Here is an 11,339-nt window from a genome sequence, read left to right on the forward strand (position 1 = left end):
TTGCTGATCGGGTTTGGCAACAAGGCTTTTTATTCTGTGTTATTATTGCGGTTACGTTCTCTACAGAAAGGCCTGGATCCGGGGCAGCACGCCCATCCCCCCTTGAGGTGCCACGGCTCCCTTCCCTCTGTTGCCTTTAAGCTCCCAGGCCAGACAGCCCCATAGGGCTAATGCCATTAAAGCAGGCCTCATTAACATGCTTGTCTTATCTGACTGAATCGTCCCAACAGCCCTGGGAGGTCTTGTGATCATGCTCCTTTTTGGGATGAGGAAACAAGCTTAGGGACGGGGGTGAGGGGGGGGGGGTGACCTTCAAACGGTGAAGGTCTCGTGAATGCATCCTTGCGCTGGACTGATCACCCACTTAGCTTCTGTCTGGTCAGGCTCCCCGTCTTGCCTGCTTCTGGCCTCGCGGCTACACAGTTCTTGTTTCAGCTGCGGCTGGCCCACTGGCACAATACCGGGACACCTCTTCCCTGACTCAGACCTCTGTTTTTCTTCTCAACCGAGTCTAGAATTCTCCTTTTTTCCATTCAGCCCCTAGATTTCCCCAGGAAGATCCTCCACCTATTCCAACCTGGCCAGGAAGAGGTCCTCATATCTTGGTGGGTTTACTCGTCTTCTGTGAACAGGATTTGAACTGCACGGAAATGCATGTGCGTGTACGTGTGTGTGTGTGCGCGCGCATCTGGAGGTGTGGAGTGGCGTGGTAATGCATGGGAGGGGGCAGTCCTGTTGAGATAAAGTAGGTAGAGATACAGGGAGAAACCTGGCGGTAGCAGACCTGACTCACTGCCCTTGCACGCTTTACAAACGCGTCTTCCGCATAGATTCCTGCCTGGAAAACCATTCGTTGAGTTAGCCTCTGCTTTTCTGACTGATGCTATTCAGGAATAGTTCCTTTGTTTTGCTACTTGAATATTCTGTCAGTGCTCCAACCAGCAATGCAATCCCCCCCACCCAACTTAGCAGGATAGAAAAGCACTCTTCCTTCGTTTTCTCCCTTAGCCTCAGACCCACAACCATAGGACTCAGGCCTGGTCACCGGCCACTCTGTGCCCAGAGGACGGTCCAAGGGTACCAAGCATGTCAGTGTTCTAATGTGCAAGAGCGAACTGGGATAAAGGTATATTTTAAACGAACGATGCCATGTAAGTACTACAAAATGGTTTTAGAAATGGATTTTAATTTCATAAGTAATGCATATTCATTGAAGAAGAATTGGAAAATCTATTTATGCAAAAAGATAAAATCTCACCACACATACAGGGAACCGTTGATAATCTCTGATTACATATTCTCCAAGGCTTTTCCCATTAATGTGATTATGTATGTTACATATGTGTTTTTATAACAAGCATAAGTACGTAGTGTTGTAAACTGCTTTTCTAAGGAACTGTTCATTGGGGCTTTGGTACAGTTCAATCATTCTGCAGAAATACAGCTTCCCCTATTACACTCTCTAACCTTTTGTAATTGAATGCATCACTGAGCAAGAGACCATCAGGAGCAAGAATTAAATTTTATAAAATTCGGTTTCTGTCTTAATGTCTGCCTATGATGTGCTGGGTGCCATAAATGTATTATCTCACTTAATCCTTACATTCAGTTGATTTTATCACTCTCCAATAGCTAAAGACACCTGGGGTTAGAGTGGTTAGTTCACCCTCCCAAGGTCACACAGCTGGGAATTGGCAGGTCCACTCTGATGTCTGACATCAAAATCAACTTCTTTCCAAACTGTCGATCTGTCAATGAGCTGCGACTTGACCCTGAACTGGTAGGAGAAAATGTAGCAATATCGATCCTGTGATGTGGACTGGGAAAGAAAGCACCCGCCCTTACCGTGGGGCCCATCGTCAGCACCGGGTGTGAATGACTCTGCTGGAGGCCCACCTCAGTCTCTGCTGTTGAGCCTCCTCCTAAGCATGGTAGGGAAACTGAGGCAACTGAACAGGCTTATTAATAGGCAGAACCAGCTCTGCCCTGTTGGTTTAGAGAAAATTGACAGATGTCATCATCATCAACTGGAGCTCTACTGACTAAAGTTGACTAGCAACTATATCAGCCCTAAGACGGGCTCACAGGGAATCGTGGGCAAGCACACTCAGGGCCTATTAAATTCAACTGCTCTTTTGGAAAAGGATCCCTTGTGTTTCTTGCAAAAATTCACAATAAAACAGGGAAATTTCCTGGTGGTCACCCATGGACATCGGCTGACCACAATCCGAAAGAGAAGGACAAACAGTTAATTACTCCGTTTTAGGAGCCCTTTTTGTTCGATGAGTGAAACCCAAGAATGTATGTGCTGACTTGCAGGTTTTGGTGTTTCTGTCATAAAGGATGGAGGGTTAGCACTCTATAACTTTACCCTCTACTTGCAGGGGGAGTAATTACTTGCTAGAACGACAGTCATTCATTTCCTTCTATGCTACAGTCATACCTCTAAACTATTTTAACATCTTTGAAGAGAATTAATTAGCTCTTCTGTTGATACTTCTAAAGCGCTTTAATGCAGGTCTGGTTTTAACTCAGCCTTTAAAAGAATTTCCATGGCAGCCATTTAACAGATAACAGACTTTTCAGGAAATGCCCAATGCTTTGTAGTATCTGAAAGGAATCATGTTTGATGGACATTTGTGCAATTAAGAAATATAATTACTCATTGATAAAAGTTGATGAAAAATCCCTTAAAAATGAAAGGTATGTCTCATAATTGATTTTTTTCTGTAGACAGAAAATAATATCATGGCCAATTTCTTTAATTATAAGGAAACTTTAAAGTATAGGACAGTACTGAGTGCCAGGAAAATCACAAATTATTTAAAATCTCCTGAGTGAAATTCATCATTTCTCCCAATGGCACATTCCTGCGTCTGACGGACATTTTCATTCCAGATCTTCTTAGTTTATCCTTGAATCAGATTTATTGAAAGCCACTGGGCACCTGCTGTATGCCAGGGTAATTTGGCAATCATTAATTTGAAATCTGCAAAACCAATTCCACACAACAGGTTGTAGTAAAGTAGCAAAAACGCCCCCCAACCCCCCACTTTCCAGATGAGCAAATGCAAGTTTTGGAAAAATCAATTCACATGGTTAAAATCACACAACCGTTAGGGCCAGAACCAGAACTTGAACCCAGGTCTTCAGCCTACAGTCAGGCTGCACCTGCTTTGCTAAGGGGCAGCTGTGGAAATGTCACCCGCTGTGGCCCTGTGCACACCTGTCTCTTCTCATCCCGGTCCCTACGCTAAGAGAGTTGCTCATTTCAGGCCTGCTGCTAGAAGCTGGGTCTGTAGTGTGTATTGCTCAGTGAAAGCAATCCTGATATAAAAAGCGAGTCTACAGAAGCACCACTGTGTCTTATTTGATCGGGATTAATAATATATGGATATCTGTATTTTTTAAACCTTCCTCAGCCGTTTTTTGGGTAGGAAGAAAGAGTTGAGAAACACGCTTAAAATCTATGAACCCAATTCCATTGGCCTCTCTCACAAATCTCATTTTCCGCAAAGCATCTTCACTTTGCCTTTGCTGCCTTGGGACTCATCCCTCATAATTAATGTGGAGTGGCCCTGGAAGAGACTGCCAGCTCCAGGATAGGACTGTGGCCAGTTTCCTTCCTGTCGAATCTCCTCAACGTCTTCTCGCTTATTCAATATTTAGGTAAAAAAAAAAAAAAAAAAAAAAAATCAACGACTTTTTCTAAAGCTAAGACAGGTCTGTAGGTGTAGCTGTGGAGGCAAAACACATCCGTATAATTGAAAGAACATGAGAAGTCAACAGACCTTTCTTGAAATCCTTGTGACTTGATTTTGGCTAAGTAATTTACTCTCTCTGAATGTATGAAATAGGGCTAATCACAGATACCTCTTGGAGCTGTTGGGAGATCATGGATGGGCCTCAGATAGAACGGACACCAGAGCATCATACTCAGAGAAAATAGAAATCATCTCCAAAAATACCTTGAAAAGCAATGTATATCTGTATAAATGTACATCTGAGGTCTCTTCAAAGGTGACAAACATGGCCGACGAATGGCAAATACACATCCGACTCAGCCATGGACTTGAAAGTCAGATTGTCTACATTCAAATCCTGACTCCGTCGTTTCTTAGTCGTGTGTCCTTGGACGTGTTTGTAGGTCCTGTCTCTGCCTCAGTCTGTTCATCTGTGAAATGAAGGTAATAATAGTATTTACCTTGGAGGCCTAGAAACTACGAGAAATAGAACAGCCAAGATAGAACAAATCTTTTCGAGGCCGGTTGCCTTGCTTCCTGGAAACCTATCTCAATTGTAAGTAGGCTGGACAGAGCTTGTGGAATTTAGATGCATGGTCTGTGTGTGACCTCTTCCTCCCTCCTATTTTCCTGACCACCACCCTCACCCCTGCCCCAACATCCAGTTCCACTGGTCTGGAATTCTGGAGGGAAATCTTTTTGTACAGCTGAGGCCTAGAGTCTCAGGATTCAATGCATTACTAGACATAAAGAACAGTGCCTGGGACATAGTCTAGAAAGTGCCATGGTAATTATCCTTAAAACCCTTGATCCAAGTAAGTCCCCAAGGTCCCACATCGGGTGGCAGCTGCCCCAGTCTCTCATCTCTTTCTCTCCCTAACAGTCCTGCCTCCCTGGCTAACGCCCTCCACCTGCCTCTCAAACATCTTCACATTCCCCCATCCCCATAGGCCGAAGCTCCTCCTCAGGTAACATGGTGGACCCCTTTCCCTACTTGCCTCATTTCTTCAACCAGCATCCCAACCTTTATTCCTGTCAGCCTCACAGGCGTTGTCAAGGGCCTGGAGAGGCAGCAGGTCATAGGATACTTTTGTCACACACACACACACACACACACACACACACTGTTATATATTTTCGGTGCTTGGCACCTAGTTGGCACTCCATAACTTTGAGTTCCCTTCGCTCTTTAATATTGGTTACAGAACAAAGGCAAAGTGACCCATTTCAGATGTTCATGGAAAGTCTGATACCACCAATTAATTTCTTCACATCCCCAGTGTGTTAATACACCTATCTGATGATCTGGGTTCTGAAAACCAGAACCACAAACACGCACAGGCTCGAGGCACACGCGATCTGAGGCTCCACAGTTGGACTGTCGAGCGTAGCAGCCCCCAATCACATGAGCCTACTTCAGTTGGAATAATTAAAATTAAATAAAGTTAAAAATTCAGCTCCTCAGGCACATTAGCCACATTTCAAGTGCCCAACTGCCAGATACGACGAATGGCTATTACACTGGGCAGCACGGCCATGGAACCTCTCTGCCACAGCAGAAAGTTCTACTGGATGGCGCTGGTGTGTCTAGAGAGATAAAACAGAGCATTTCAGCCCTTTTGGAGCCTCCAGGGCTCGGCTGCAGAAACCGAGCCCCCAAGTGTCCAAGACTGTTGCAGCCGGATATCAGGGCAGAGGCAGGGCAGTGCTCAGGACGGTGGGAAAAAGAAGACAGACTCGAGGTCGGCATCCAAATTCTGCAAGCTCTAGTCTGCCTAAGATCAAGATGGATTCCCAAGAAACAAGGCAGCATGCCTTGAAAAGGTTCCTTCTACCTCAACCAGTCTAGCTCTTGGGCTAGAGGCTAGAGGCTGAACCTCTTGGGACAGGCTCTTGGGCTAGAGGCTGAACCTCTTGGGACAGGAACTCTGAGATGATTTCTTGCCTTTTCAAGTGGAGCAGATGTTGGGAGCAATTATCAGGACGTTTCAAAGAGAAAAATGTGTGAAATAAGTTATCAGCAAGGTTAATGCAACAAGTAAGCTTTCTGCCCTGAGTTATCCGGATTATTGCTTTGATTCTTACGCGGACATAATCTGAGAATTTGTTGCCCACGCTTGCTTGTGACTTGTTCCTGCTGTGAAGTGAGAACCGCAGGAGATGTGAACGGCCGCAGTCAGTAGGAAGGGGCAGAGAGAGGAAGAGAGGGATCCCAAGCAGGCTCCACATGGTCAACGCAGGGCCTGGTGCAGGGCTCGATCTCACAAACCATGACATCACGACCTGAGCTGAGATCAAGAGTCGGACACTCAACCCACTGAGCCACCCACGCGCCCCACAAGGTATTTTTAATCAAAGACTTCTACTCAGGGAAGACGTGAGCTGGTGCTCAGTGGGCATGCGTGACTATCAGGGTACTTCTACGTTGGGATAGCAGCTATCCAAAGTAGTCGATCAGATGTCTGAGGAAGGATGAGGGTATATACTGCCACAACCTCCAGGCCAACCTGTGCGTGTACAAAGCAAGCCAGCAGCCTCATTGGCACCTGGCAGCTTAGGGAGACTTCTGAAGCCCCCTGCCTTAGTTTCCCTTCTTTTTCTGTCACTTTTCCTACTGCCCCACAGCACCCCACACAGAGACACATTCTGACGCTTACACAATATGTGAGGGCTTCTTTAGAAAAAAGGGTAAACGGTTGTGAACACAATTTAAGTCGAAAAGGGCATATTATTTAGACTTTGAAGTCCTAGAATCATAGAAATTCAGTGCCTTTCCTCTGAGATCTCTTCAGGCAATTCACCAGAAATGCTTACATAGCATTGCTTCCTAATGGCAACCTGGCTTTTCCTCTCTACCTAAGAACATTCTGGTTGTTGCCTGCAACAAGCGGTACTCACGGGAGCCACGCAGGTGAGGGTCTCTGAAGTTCAAGCTTTATTAGCTTCACAGAAAATCCACCTCTGGGTGTAGCTCATAGGGTTGTGGATGGGCTTGTAGGGTGAGCCCGAGTACGACAGCTCTCCAGTTTTTTTCTTTCACAAATAAGAAAATGGCCCCAGAAAAGTAGTTTCCCCACTCTCCCATAGCTTTTAACATTAGGAATGAGAACCGGGTCTCCCGATCCCCAGACCTGATTCCTCTAAACCACTTTGGTAAGAGGAAGCATCGTGGAGTGGACAGAGACTGAGCTTGGAGTCAGAAGCCCCGAGTTAAGAATCCCTGAAGTGCGTCTTCCTAGCAGCGATATCTTGGGCAAATCACACAGCTTCTCTGAGCCTTTGTTTCTTTGTCTCTTGGGCTTGTTGTGTGCACTAAGTGAAATCATACATTGCAAATGCACAAAACGTGGTCGGTGCTTAATAAACGTTGACGGCCTTGTGGCGCTAATGCCATTTCTTGGACTACGCCTTTCCACGGGAGGGTGTGTGTTTACGGCAAGAGAGAGTGAAATTAAACGGTATAACTAACATTTGTTAAATTGTGTTTTGCAAGTTTAAACGAAGAGGAACCACACATCCTTATGCCGTTTTTACAATTCAAGCAGCCCAGGTGTTGGGTTCCCAGAGTATAACTGGCTATAAAATGAGCTCTAACCATGTAGGAAAATAAAGTACAGAAGTAATTTACAATTAATGTATTCTCCATTCTGCTCTTGATATCTCCGTGGTTAGTTTAACGCATTTAAAAATATGAATTCAAACCAATACTTAAAATATGGGGTATCGATTCTGTTTCCTATTTTACCTGGTGACAAAAGAGATTTCATGCTGTCATATACACATTCAAGCAGAAAGCCATTTTGCTTTTTCCATTTGTTTTCATTACTTTTTTTCTATATTTGTTCTTTGACACTGTTTGTATTGAAGCCAGGGTTTGCCTTCTTTTCACTTTATCTCTCCATGGCAACAGATAGATTGCAATGCCACACACAAAAATGCAGAATTACAACCGCCCTGCCAGATCAAGCAGAGAGAACTGTATACAGTGTAACCAGTAATGGAAACTCGGGATAGTTAATGAATAAGCCAAATCTTTCTTTTTCAGATAGAATATAAATCACCATTCCTTTTTATATCTTCTCTCTTCTCCCTAGGAAAGATCCCTAGTAGGCACTCAATAAATATTTGTAGAATGAATGACTGATTGACTCTCACTGTTTCCTTTTCCGAGCGTTTGCCGGTCATCTGAGCCGTGATGTAGTTAAGAGATTGTAACTGTAATTATTGTAGTTAAGAGATTGTAACTGTAATTATTGTAACGTATTGAATGCTTTCCTTCCACAGTGTACTGTAGAGAATACTTTACATACAAGAGTTCATTACGTCATAACTACAGCCCCATGGAGTGGTCATTATCATCTCCTTTTGCAGATGAAGAACCAGAGGCTCAGACAGGTTAAGTGCCGCGTTCACAGCTAAGTGGAGGAACAGAGATTTGCTCCTTTAAAGTCCGTCTGATGCTAGGGCTTGGCTTCTTAGCCTCTCTGCTGGCATGCACACCCAGAATTTTGCTCAGAGATCAATGTCAACTCTATGGATCCATTTCTTCCTTGAGCTACTGCTCCCACCTCGATTTTAAAGGGGGTGCATCTCCTCATCTCTAATGTGTTCCTTGTGCTTTCTCAGAGGTTTCTGACAGTGGCTCTATATTACAATTCCAGTTTCCTTCAGTGTCTAGGATTTGTTCGACACAGACACCTGAACTCATCTGAAAATAGATACAAACCCTCTTTCTTTATACTGTTTGTTACAGTCCTTCCCGTATCAATTCCACATTCTTTTCCTACGATTGTTCTCTTTGATGATTCATTCTTGGGAGCCATATTTGCTCTTCCTTCAATATTTACCCCAAAGTCCTGTTGGCTTTTTTCTCTGCACCCTCATTCAGACCTGTTCTTTCTTTTCCAGTTTTGCAGCCTCTATCAGATCAAGACACTTACATGACGCCCCTAAATTATTGCAGCAGTCTCCTGAACATTCTCCTTTAAGATCTCCATCGCACTCAGTTCTCCTGCTAAAGCATTTAGGACTCTTCTGTTTAGGAGTTTACTGCAGCTTTACGTCTCTTCACGGATAGGGACCAAATCCCTTCACTGTCCTTGAACAAGCCCATTTTCTCATTCTTCCAAAGATCAGACCTAGACTAGCAAATCTGTAGGTCTCTGACATAGGGTCTACTGACATCTGTCTCTAAACTTCCCCTGCACCGCTCTTCTGATTGAAATTTCCTCTCGACTCCTCTCTGTCAAAATGTATCCTTTCCTTCCATGATTAGACACCAAGCTTCTGTCTCTCACTTCTGCCAGTAACTAGTTTCAGATGGTGGACAAGCCTCTTACATTTCTATCTTTTTAGGCAATTAACCAGAAATGCTTACATAGAAATGCTCCCCCAAAGATTGGCTGTCCTGGGCTTTCTGGTGCCCTCCCCAGTTAAGGCTTCCCTTTGGCTTGGTGCCCAGGAGGTTTTACGACTTAGAGCAAGGCACCCAAGTAAAATTGTAGGGGAACAAGGACCAGGTCATTCTTTTTGTGGAAAAATGAGCCACCTCTCAGGTAGATCAAACTGAATAAAAAGATCAAGCTTCATAATAATAATGCAGAAATTCTGGATCTGAAAATGGACTCTCTTCAAACACCCATAGGTAAGCACCCCTTGAAAAATCTTCCCATTCCCCTAGAAATACAAATGCTCCAGATTGGCGATCACTGGGACTGCAGGATACTTGAAGGTTTTTCCAGTGATAAGGTTCCATATGATTTGAGTTTAAGCTTCTGTCTGGGCATCCTGGGAGGTGCAAATCCTGGAGCCAAATGACCGACGTTCAGCTCTCAGTGCGTTCCACCACCTACTACCTGTGTGAGTAACATTACACATCCGCTCCGTGACTAAAGAGAAATAATAGTAGTGTCTCGCTCACAGAGACGTGAAGAACAAATGAGTTAGTGCAAGGAAAGCACTTAGAACAGTGTCTGGCACATATTTTAAATACTTAATAGATATGAACTGCTATACTTAGAGAGATGCCCTCGCCAGTGTTTGAGAAGTCAGTCTTCTGTACGGTTGAGGGGGTATCTGCATACAGGCAGTTATGTAAATTGTGTGCAATGGTGCTTCCGAGGAAGTCCTTTCATTCAACAAGTGCCTATTGATCACCCACTAACCGTGTGCTAACAGTCCCTCACCCTGCCAGAGCTAACAGCTTGGAAGGGAGAGTTACGTTAGTGCGTGCTATCATGCAACTTAGGGACAAAATGACTGGTCGACCATACTTGCTACAGGAAGTCAGAAAAGAGGAGAGCAGGAAGGACAGATGCCTTAGGAACTAACTGTGCCTTGGACAAATGTGGAGGGGGCTGAGCATTTTACCCATGACCTGAGCATCACCAGAAGGGTTAGTACAGGAGACTAAGTTGGTGAGAGAGAGTGAGGGCGCTCAGTCAGCCGATGTTGAATCTTAATGGGGAAGAGATAATGGTCCCTAGCCAACAAGATGGCAATTGATAGCAAAGTTCTGTGTCCATGCCCCAAATGTCAGCTACGCAAGTTGAGGAGTAGGTAACCTTAAACTGTCAGTAGTTCATGTGAAAAAAAATCCAGAAGGAAATTAGGGGCCAACTGACTGATTGCAAGCTTAATACGGGCGGGATTTTTTCAGTCTGGGCTGAAATTCCTAACCCAGCCTAGGAGGCTATGACAAGATCAAGTGAAGTGATCTTTGAAGACTATTAGGGGGCTGATTTTGGTTTTAAAAGAATACAATGCTTTAAGATACGTCGCTTTAAACTCTAGTTCTTAAGCTTTGAACTTAACTTACAAACCCTATCATTTAATTCTAGTAAATTTAACAATCATTTTTAAATGGACTTTGAATAATACTTGACCCTGATTATAAATGTAAAGATCTCTAGACATTTAAACTATGTTTATAAATTTAATATAGTCCGTTACATTTAAAAAAAACTGTTTAATGTCTCACTTAACAGAAGACAAAACTTCCCAAGTGCTTAAGTAATTATAATAAAAATAAATTGTATTTATAAACATGACTCAAACTCTCTTAAATGTTCCAATACTATTATACACTTAGTAAGATTTTCACTTAAAATCGTAAGTCTAAGTCACATCCTCAGTTACATATTTTATTTTATTTTATTTTATTTTATTTTATTTTAAGTAGGCTCTACACCCAGCACGGAGCCCAACGTGGGGCTTGGGCTCATGACCCTGAGATCAAGACCCAAGCTAAGGTCAAGAGTCAGACACTCAACCGACCGAGGTGCCCCAGCTACCCAGGCGACCCTAAACATTTGAAACTGGAGTAATAAGATTGCCTCTCAAAACAATTTCTAAATATTTCAAATGTAAATACTAAATATGTATCGATTCCTTGATATAAAAAGATTAATATCTTGGGTTTTAATTTTTAAAACATGTTACACAATTTTAAATCTTCCCAAGGTTTAACCCTTAAGTTAATTATTTTACTTTTGCTGCACAGTTTAGGTGTTTACTTTCTAATGTAATATGGGGAGTGGCCTTTTCTGCATGAGATGACAAATGACCAGAGATTTCAGTGGGCCGCTGTCTGCATTT

Source organism: Leopardus geoffroyi, chromosome D2 (assembly GCF_018350155.1).
Source record: "Leopardus geoffroyi isolate Oge1 chromosome D2, O.geoffroyi_Oge1_pat1.0, whole genome shotgun sequence".
Lineage (NCBI taxonomy): Eukaryota > Metazoa > Chordata > Mammalia > Carnivora > Felidae > Leopardus > Leopardus geoffroyi.